Below are 10,976 nucleotides of genomic sequence, written 5' to 3'. Positions count from 1 at the left end.
ATATAAAATGGAAGGTTCCGATAAACTTAAAAAAATAGTTTGTTTTTATTAATTGCTGCTTAAATATTGGGATCACTGCTTTTAGCAACTAGTACATATGTGTTTAAGCGTCGTAAAATCTCACGGTGTATGCTGTAAATTTTTTTTATCAGACTTTTATATCCAGTACCTACTGGAAATTTGTGATACTATCTCAAAGCTTGGGAACGTTATCACTTATCAGTGCGATGTGATAGTAAAGGCTTATGTTTTAAAATTTCAGCCTAGAAAGTTTGTTTGGCGAAGGTCCTAAGAGAAAAGATAAGCTTTCTTTTTATCCTGATTTATGGATGTATCTATATTCAAATATAATTATGTACCTATGTACTTAAAAATTAATTTCAAACTCTTAAAAGTATGTAACTATGTAGAACTTGTCACAAAATAGGTACTTACCTTGAGAAACTCAGTAAGCAATTGAACATTACGTATTAAAATATTAATTTAATATATTGATATTTTTTTTATTTTAATTAAAATTTAAATGGAGATTTTCTTATAAGTTTTACTAGTGGTATTTACTGGAATAGGATACTCGTATAAAACCCAACACAGGGAATTTCGCAATAGCCCTTCATTCCCTGGTAAATGAAGAGCTTTCGAGTGATTTTTTTTTTATAAAATTTTAACCGAAGGCACAACTTAATAGGAACGTGATAATGGAGAATGTTCACTAATTTTGATTATTAGCACTCCATATTCTCTGTCAAAAATAAAAAATACTAGTGAAAAAATTACTTCGATACGTCAATTAGTTTCCGATTTAGAAGTAAAACAAGTTGTAAACGCCCGGTGATGGTGTGACGTCACACCACAACACGCTCACGGCTCAATCTGGCTCACTCAGTCCGCTAGCGATCGCGCGCCCTTGCCGTCGAAATTATAATTAAATACTTTTAAAAATGTCCAATCCAAATACCAGAAAATCATGTGTTGTTCCTAAATGTAAAAATACAACTAGCAATTCGCCGGATAAGTTGTTTTTTATAGTTGCAAAGGACGTAAACAAAAAATGGTCAGAGGTGTACCTAAAACCTTTGGTGTCAGAATTTTCCGTGTTCTTACATAGTACTACTTGTATTATGTATACGTAGTATATTATTATTAGTCTGTGGTACTACATATTATAATAACATATTACAAATCTGCGTAGGAGAAATAGCCTGTTCAGAACTTCTTAGCTTAATAAATTATCGCATCCCATCCAGATCAACACGCTCAAAAGACTTATTTCATATACCTACCTACCGCCAGAACCAATATGGGTCTTCGTGTGCCTCTTCACAGAATGTCTAGTTTTTATAATACCTATATGAATGATCTTGATATGTTTTCTTGTTCCTCTTCGTCTTACAAAATGAATGTAAAAAAATTGCTATTGAACATATAAGAATAATGTAAAGTATAAAATATGTAAAGATTTTGCAAATACGTAGACCTATTTACCTCCGTCTTTATGTACGCATGAAAATATTAATCAACGATTGTCTTTTGTGGTTTATTCCTTGTCTCTCCTACTGCTGGGTGTTGGCAAAAATAATATTATGTATATGTTCACAGTGAAAACACTATAAGGAGGCATTTTCATGTATTTTTAGTTAATAAGATTTTTTTTGTTTTATATCTTATCTCTGTCTTTGTCTCTGTATGTTTTCCAATAAAGAAAATAAAATCAAATAAAATAAAAAATATTTTGAGAACATTGCAGCTGTTTTGCGTTATCCTTTGTTTTCTATACCTACAAGTTTTAATATATGTACTAGACTGTGCTTCTGCTCTGCTCGTATGGGCTAGTATAGGTAGATGGCTAGTAAGATTTTTTCTTGTTTTAAGTTGAGAATGATATGGAGAACTATACTAAAATATAAGTTGGTCGGGGGAAGAATTAAACAAAAACAGGGTATAGTTCCACACAAATTCAAATGTCAGCAGGAAAATGAAGATAAACCTCAGAGATCAGCAGTGCAAAAACGCAATCGTATAGAATATTTTGAGAAACTATTAAATAAAGATGAAACTTTGGCATGACTGTTATTTTATTAAACGAATAATAATTACTATTATTGGACTATTAACGAAATTCGCGGACGAAAACCCATCAAAATACTGCGCAAGCTATAACACCTACTACAGCGCTGCCGACTTGATAGGTACTAAGCGCGGGGGCGCGGCCGCGCGGCGCGTTGTGACGTGACGTCACAAGCGGTCACGTGACTATTAGCGGGACTCGATATTTTTCGAAACTTTGAATGCGTATAAAATCAAAACTACTTACTTGGTATTTTTGAATACGACAAAAACTAGTGTATTTGTGTACATACAGGCTTTACTGAGACACAATTTCAAGGGATTTGGCATACCTAGTAACATTCTTCATTAATATAAGTTTTTCTTAGCTTTTACTTATGTAGAAGTTATATTTTATATTATACTTAATCAAGGATTTTTTTAAACATTTTCACCATCTGGTGCAGCTCGGTGTTGTGGAATATTTGTTAGTTGAGCAAAGAAATTCCATCTCTGCCTAATGAGCTTATCTAATGAGCTTACCGCCCGCGGGCCGCGGCTTCGCCCGCTTTGTCTAAAACCTAATAAATTATATACTAAAACCTTCTTGAATCACTCTAACTATTGGAAAAAACCGCATCAAAATCCGTTGCGTAGTTTGAAAGATTTTTAAGCATACAAAGCATATACAAAGGGACATAGGGACAGAGAAAGCGACTTTGTTTTTGTTTTATACTATGTAGTGATAGTGATAATAAATCATTTCACTTTCAGTTTCATAAATAATTAATTGATCGACTTGCTCTTATCCGATATATTTATTAAGTATAAACCACGAACAAACGTTTGTTATTAACAAAATACTTTACATTACCTACTCTCGAGTCTTGACTAATGAGAACAAGCTATGCACCGGTTTAACCTTTGAAGATAAAATGCCCTGCATTATATTATTCCGCTTTTGATGTTATTCTGGTATGCCACGGGCGCTTTGTTATTGATATTTATGTGTTACCGAATATATTTTACGTAATAGTTTTAATGCTACGTTTTTCGAAGAATATTTCCTTGCTTACACGTATGTTGGATCGTTACTATCCTGTAATGGGGTTTCGGATTTTTCCTTAGTATTCAATCATGGTGTACTGATTGTTTAAAAAAAATGCAAGATCCCGATTCATAAAATTGCACACGGTTTTTTTATGTAGGTTACTACTTACTGTAGAGTTTGCGACACTATTATGTTTGTAAGTGAGTAGGTATGGTATAGATACATCGACGCTTTACTAATTTTGATTAAATTTATTATAAACTATATTCTGTGAATATCTGTTGTTGCTCCCTCCCTCACTTTCGCCGATTCGCGGTATGAAGAATATTATATGCGATTACTAAAAAAACACCTTAACATTATCTTTGTTTCCCACTTATTATAGTATATTTCTTACAAGACATTGTCCAACTCTGTTCTTATTTTCTTCTGAATACCTACAAATATGTAGATGCTATTACGTTAAAAGGTTTCATATGAAATTGTAACATGATACATGTGTTCCAGCAAATCGTGGAGTCGTAAAAACGGGGGTGCTACTCAATGGTGTGTGTAATGCGTAACCATTCGTATAATTGGCTTCCTGTCTTCTTCCTTGTCCATTTTTAATGTATTACAAATTGCATAACCCTTCGTTTCTGGGTTCCGTAGTTAATGTACAATATCAATTGTCCCAAGCTGCCCCATCCAAATAATGAAATAAAGATGGGTGAAATTGTTGATGCTCCTGTTAATAGATATTAAATGGTGATGTCATTGTATTGTCTACCGTTCAGCCCAAGTTCAGCCAGTCTCGAGTGTACGATTGACATCTTCCAATTGTTTTATTGAGCTGTCTTCTTTGCACTTTATATGAACAGCTGTTGCTTAGTCATGGGTTAGGTTTAACCTTTCGTATATAATTAAATTGTCCATAAAGAGCTTCTGAATTCGTTTTTTAGAATGCGCATTATGCGCAAACAAACGTACGTCTTTCTGTTTGTGCGTAGTTTGGAAATGACCAGCTTTGCCCTGAATTTCCAGACAGACACAGTTGACAGACACATGTAAATATGTATAGCACATGCCTTGCTGTTGATACAACTTTTTATATTGAGTATATCCACTTTAACGCATGGCCAATATATTTACAATCAATTCTTTTCTGTCTACAAGATTTGTTTGAAAAATAAATGTTTATATCAATAAATAATAGAGTTTACAAATGTTAGAAAAAATTGTTTTATTTTGTTGGAATGGAAGTAGTCGTACTTCGTTACCCTAAGCTGATGATACCGTAACCGTTGTAAGGTTTTATAGCAATTATTTCTGACCTAGCCATAGTTAGCTAATTAATGGGCTGCCAATTGTGTATAAAAAGTCACATTTTCTGGGTTCCTAACAACGTTTACCATGTGGTATGTACAACCAAAAAAGGTGTATTTTTTCTCTTCTTAAGTTCAAATAAATACTAATTTAATAATACTTTTTATTACGCCAATTATTATTAGCCAATGAAAAATTATGTTTCGCCGTTCATTTTTTTATTATAACGGAATTATGATAGCCCGATCATTTAGTAATTGAAAGACATGTTATGCCAAGCTAGACATAATATACGCACTTTTTAATTGTCAAGGCTGTGAAAAATATATGCGTAAGGAAGCCTATGATATTGCAATATCTCCACGCAATATTGTCACAGTGATTAGAAAAGGCCGCACACCTTCAAACTTATTGCTCGTAAACAGTAAACACTCTGTCGATGCTAAACAGTTGAAAACCGCGCCGCGCCCTAACCGCACGCGCACACTCGCGAGTCGATATCGAATAAAAAAACATCGATAAAAAATATCGATATTAGAATCGATACATGTGAGTGCTAGTGAAGTTTAGTGAGTTGCAAGCGTGGTTTAATTATTCGGTGTAGATCGGCGATTAGAGTCCGTCAAGTTTGACAGCTTTTGGTAGCTGGGCTTTTGGGCCAGAAAGTACCTCATTGATATTATATTATAGGTAGGGTAGGTAGGGTGATAGTAGCAACATTCCGATTGTAATTTTTTTTTCTAGTTTTTATGGTATTTTAAAATATATCTTACATGAGCGATAAATAGTTGCTAGCTTGTCAAATTTGTTAGGTAATATGATAGGTTATTATCTGATCCTAGAACTTGATCTTTGAGTTTACATTATAATCAATCACATCGTAAAAAAAATCTATTTTATATCTTTAAAATTCTAGAATTATGGGAAAAATGAAGAACAAGTTTTTGAATTGTGTTGTTTATCATATTAAGTATTTTTATTTTTTATTGCCTATTATAATGTTTAAGACTGACGCAAAGAAATGGAAAAACCTAAATTATGTGCAGATCACATAACATAAACAAAGTTGTATAGTGTATATGTATGTATCAATAGTTAATTTTATAATATATACTCTAAACATTGTGCTTTCCTTGATAACAATTAATTATGGGGCTAGGTTTGATATCACGTTCCTAGAAATTATTATCTTCAACCAACTTGAAATCATTTTAATATCGAATAAGATTTTAATGAGAAAATATCCACATAGTTAAGTAGGTATCGCAAAAATTTAAAAAGTTAAAGACGTATTTTAAACCGTGACCAAAACCATAACCCAAATGAACCCGATACGGTCACAAATAGCACAAAGCCCTCAGCTTCCGTATGAAAACCACGCACATTAAAATTTCGCACACCCATGTAAACGAGACAATGGCGAAGCATTTGTGTCACGAACACTTAAAATCAATAGCATTAGTGCACTGGAATCCAGTCCAGGAATCTCCAATCCATAATTGTGCATCTATAAAAGGGATTGGAATTAACCGATGCGCCGGCGAACTATTTTCGTAACCGCGCCGAGATTGACTGAGGAAGCCAAAGGGAACGCATACAAATGCATATGCACTCTGAATAATACATTTTTATGTAGGCATTTACATATTATCCCAGTTTTGAAAGGGTTGCGGTAATCCGGTAGGACATGCTTTCTTAAGGTTGACGATGTGAAATGTCAATAATCCTATTTGTGTGGATGGATGGATGTTTGTTACCCTTTCACGCAAATACTACTCAACCGATTACGATTAAATTTGGTATGTAGGTAGCAGAAGACCCAGAATAAACATAGGCTACTTTTTATCCCGGCAATTCCACAGGAACGCTAACTATGTGGGTTTTTCTTTGAAAAAACGCGGACGAAGCCGCTGGCGTGAATCTAGTCATGCAAAAATTAACCTTAATTCTTTTACATCCTAATGACAATGTAATTTGCGGTTCGCAAATACAATTACGCTCGATATTAAGCAGTTTTTAATTATGCAAACAAATAAATAAGTGATTAATTATTATTAATGTCTTCCATTTGATGTATGTTGCATGCAATTCTCAAAGGTCGTTTGCTAAAGCTTATTGATGTTTAATGATTTCCAATATGTTTTATTAAACAGTCGTTATACCTATTGCGGCACTAAAACGAGTAAATAGCAAGCTACTTAGATAAGGTTTTTTAGGTCTGTTTACTTAAATTTCACTGAACTCAAAAGCAACCTACGCTTAACTATCGCATGTTTAATTTTAACTGAGGTGTCCTCTACTTGTTTTGGAAATTACATCATACAGTAATGTTCAGGTTTAATGCACTGTTAGTCTTATATAATTCTTGGTATTTTAATAATAATTAAACAGATTGAATATATTTTACATCAATGTTAATTATGAGTGTTAATATTAATAAAATTCGTTCTTGAATAACACAGTTTGTGATAGGTAATGTTTTATAATTATAAATATTTCAATTAGTACCTATTGGGCAAAAATTTCAATTCTGATTATCAATAATTTCTACCAGAGTTAGTTTAACGCTATATCTAATAAGTAAAGACTGTTGAATCAACTAGTTCAATAGACTAAAGATGTAGAATAAAATTCATTCGCAAATCAGTATTCATTCGATTACAATAAGCATAATACATATGAAGCCCTGAACCACATGATGTGTCAGAGTTTAAAAACAAGAGTGGGCAGTGCGGGGGCGCATTGTTTTCACTTTCTGCTGATATCTAAATAATATTTTGATATTTCACGTCGATAATGTAAGCAAAAGAAATCACTTTCCATCGCGCATCGTTGATTCAAACTAAATATTTACGTGGCTTGATTGAACGCCCTTTGTTTTCATAGTTCTTATTAACATAAGTGTTAACTCTGTTTATTCTTCTTAGTGAATGCGGATTTTGTGAGTTTTATCTTAGCTTCAGAATCTTATAAGGCTAATGCATTTTCCTTATTGCATACCGTGCTTGCATAAATAATGACCTAGTCCTAGTGCATTATTGCTTTAAGTTTAATATTAGCTGAAGATTTTCTTATTGCAATATGAATGCAAATTAAATATCTATTCTTTGCAATTTTGTCCAACGCGTGATTTTTAGAACGATTTAAGTGGTTTATTTCACAAATTTCTGTTTGCACCTTAGGATCATTCTTAGGTATACCTTCAACATTTACAGTTTCTTGACCACTTAGTAACTTTAGTCGTGGTCTCGTATAATTATGTTCAAACTCTGTTTTCAGCTCATTTCCTTGCTCCAGTGTTCCGAGCCGTTTATTATTGTCAACACCGCCTTGTGTTCGATTGGTCACGTCGATCGTGCCAACCGATGCTGTTTTAATGTAAATTACTATATCCATAGCCTGTTGTGCCTCTTGGGCTTTGAAAAGTATTGTCTTGGACATCACGAGTTCGCACTTGGCTAGAATATTAATATACTACATCTCGCATCGGCCGTTTCTTAGAATTGTAGGTAGGTATAGGGTATTTTTGAGGATTAAGTTCCGTGGAAGTGTGGGTTTTATTGCTTTTAGGTGATGTTTTTTAATGATTACAATATCTTTTAAACTTTTTACCTGTTAAACCTTATTGGATTGGTGCCTTTTGGGGATAGCGGATCTTGTTCATGTATGAAACGATGTATTTTTTATTTTGTCTGCTAACATAGACCATTTCGATTCCATAAAGCAAATTAATATAAGCTGCAAAATTTTCTGCACTTTTGCTTGAATTTTCAATCAATTGCATTGGAAATTGAAACTACAAACATGGCAAAAGTTGAAATAACACTACCAATTATCTATAATCTACTTTATCACTACCAGGACTGTTAGGAGTAACTAGCTGTTAGCTAGCGACTTACATATCTAGACAATAGCTCTATCAATTGGTTAAATAATTTAACTGTACTCGTAAGACAAACGAATAACAATCGTTGACATTTCAGATTGATTGATGTTTGCATTATTTTCGCAATACTGACAGTGTAATAATATAATTGATTCGATTTATACCACCATTATGTTATATAGGTTAGTCTAATAATGTTTTGCGTAAAACGGATTGCGATTTTGCATAATTATCGAGTTTTATAATCTATGTATTCACTGCAAAATGCTTCGAGATAGGTACCTATTATAAAACAATTTAGTTAATTTTAATAGAGCACTAATAAGTTTCTGACACATAGGACGTGAATGATAAACGTATAATCGTATAATATTAGGTATAACAATAATTATTTATTCATATATGTATGTAACATAATAAATTGTCTTTGGTTTGTAAAGCAAATTATAGCATGTGCAGCGAATAATACCTATCATTATCACTTTGATATAGTTTTACAATAAGATTAGGGATTTTTTTTATTGTCACTCCTTTTGTATACTTACTAAAGTTTTTTAATATTAAACAAATTAAATGTAAATGTAGGTAGATCTATTTACAAGATCGGAAAGAATTGCAATGCCATTTATGTTCCTTACAGTTGCAATTGCAGAATAAATTTGACTACGCTCAGTCACTGTGTAAAATTTTGTGATTCACAACTTATTAAAAGGGGAGAAATTTCAAACTCTGGACTTATTTCATATCCGTTATAAAATGAAGCCAATCCCTTATAGAATATTTCCACTAATTGATAATACCAAGAAACTGAAATAAAAGAAACTAAAAATAGGAAAGTGATCCTTTTAGTCACAGTGCACTCTTAGCCGGGGCTAAATCGTGTCAACACATAATTTATTTTGATGCTTACTCGTTAATTTTGTCGTGTTTTGAATTATTTATTTTAACCGATTGTGTTGTTGTTGTAGAATGTAGATACATTCGATTAGATAATCTAGTAGTGTAGTGTCTTATTGTTATAATATACATTTGTAAATTTAATATTTTTTCAATAAACTAGATTTTTAATTATACGATTTGAATATTCATTATTAAATGTTTGGTTAAAAGCCACTCTATAGGTACCTGTATGTTATTTGATCGTAAAATTGTTTCAAAATAAAATAAATAATAATTAAATATTAATTATCCTTAAGTAATATATTCCGATGTCGACCGTTGAATATATTATCCAAATGTTATTTTTATTCTGTACAAAACGTGTCCGCCGAAGGTCCTACACCTGTCCTCTAAATTTAGTGTTTTTACAGCAATATTTTCTTAGTTTCGAGAAAAGCTTATCTTTTTGCACATAACAATAACTATTAAAAGAACATTAACAAGAAATAATTGGTGTTAATACTGTTAATACTTCTTATTATGTTTATCGGCAAGTCACTGAAAATTTTGGTGGAAAATTGGCACGTTGATATTTCCGTAGGTATGAGAATATGTTCTTATATATCAAAGTACTAGCAAGGATAATTTACATAATAAATTTTGCACGAATGAAACAGTAATATGTGAAAAACCGGCAGTATCGATATACGCTAATTATCTTAGGTTATACCTTATACATATTTTTTTAGTTATATTGGTTCTTTGCTTTGGACGAAAAATTCTATATGTATTGTTACATTTGCAATATATGTTGTTTTGGATAAAAATCTCTTTAAATTTAGGGTAAGAGTTTTAAAAATCGCTAACATTAGAAACAGAGCCCAATTAGCAGTAGGTTAGTTATTCTAGTGAGCCTGAAAATATCAGTAACAATATCAAGTGAGTGATAATGTACCGTATTCGTGACGAAAACAGCATCATAAGATAACATAGTCTCTTCGTAATGAAGTGATTAATTAATTACATAATTATTATCATTATCAAGCGGTGACGGTCACCTTGATCTTGCGTTTTGGCGCATCGGGTGTCACCTCACGGGCTTACGTTTCAATACATTGTGGTTTGTGTTTGTACATCTTATGTAAATAATATTGTAAACGTATTATTTATTGTATCTATTATTGTATAGTTTTATAGAACATGTTTAAGACCATTTTAACCGGAGTTCCAAAACATTAGGATATTAACATTGGAGACTCTGCAATCGTCAAAGCGTATTTTTAGGGTTCCGTAGCCAAAATGGCAAAAACGGAACCCTTATAGTTTCGTCATGTCCGTCTGTCCGTCTGTCCGTCTGTCCGTCTGTCACAGCCGATTTACTCGGAAACTATAAGTACTACAGTGATGAAATTTGATGGGAATATGTGTTGTATGAACCGCTACAAAAATATGACACTAAATAGTAAAAAAAAGAATTGGGGGTGGGGCCCCCCATACATGTAACTGAGGGATGAAATTTTTTTTTTCGATGTACATACCCGTGTGGGGTATCAATGGAAAGGTCTTTTAAAATGATATAAAGTTTTCTAAAAAACATTTTTCTTAAAGTGAACGGTTTTTGAGATATCAGCTCTCAAAGTCGTAAAAAGTATGTCCCCCCCCCTCTATTTTTATAACTACGGGGTATAAAATTCTAAAAAAAATAGAGGTGATGCATGCTAATTAACTCTTTCAACGATTTTTGGTTTGATCAAAGTATCTCTTATAGTTTTTGAGATAGGTTGATTTAACTGTAATTTATTATATTTG

The 10,976-nt window shown here is 32.5% G+C and overlaps 1 protein-coding gene across 1 annotated transcript in view; it reads left to right on the top strand.

Annotated features, from left to right (window-relative positions):
• Positions 1 to 10,976, top strand: part of Mhcl (Myosin heavy chain-like) — a 184,232-nt gene that overhangs the window by 37,967 nt on the left and 135,289 nt on the right. The window lies entirely within an intron of this gene.

The sequence above is a fragment of the Colias philodice genome, chromosome 21 (assembly GCF_061535455.1).
Source record: "Colias philodice isolate Cphi_HAF_F1 chromosome 21, ilColPhil1 Martin Lab GWU primary, whole genome shotgun sequence".
Classification (NCBI taxonomy): Eukaryota; Metazoa; Arthropoda; class Insecta; order Lepidoptera; family Pieridae; genus Colias; species Colias philodice.
This window is presented reverse-complemented; position numbering and strand designations above follow the sequence as displayed.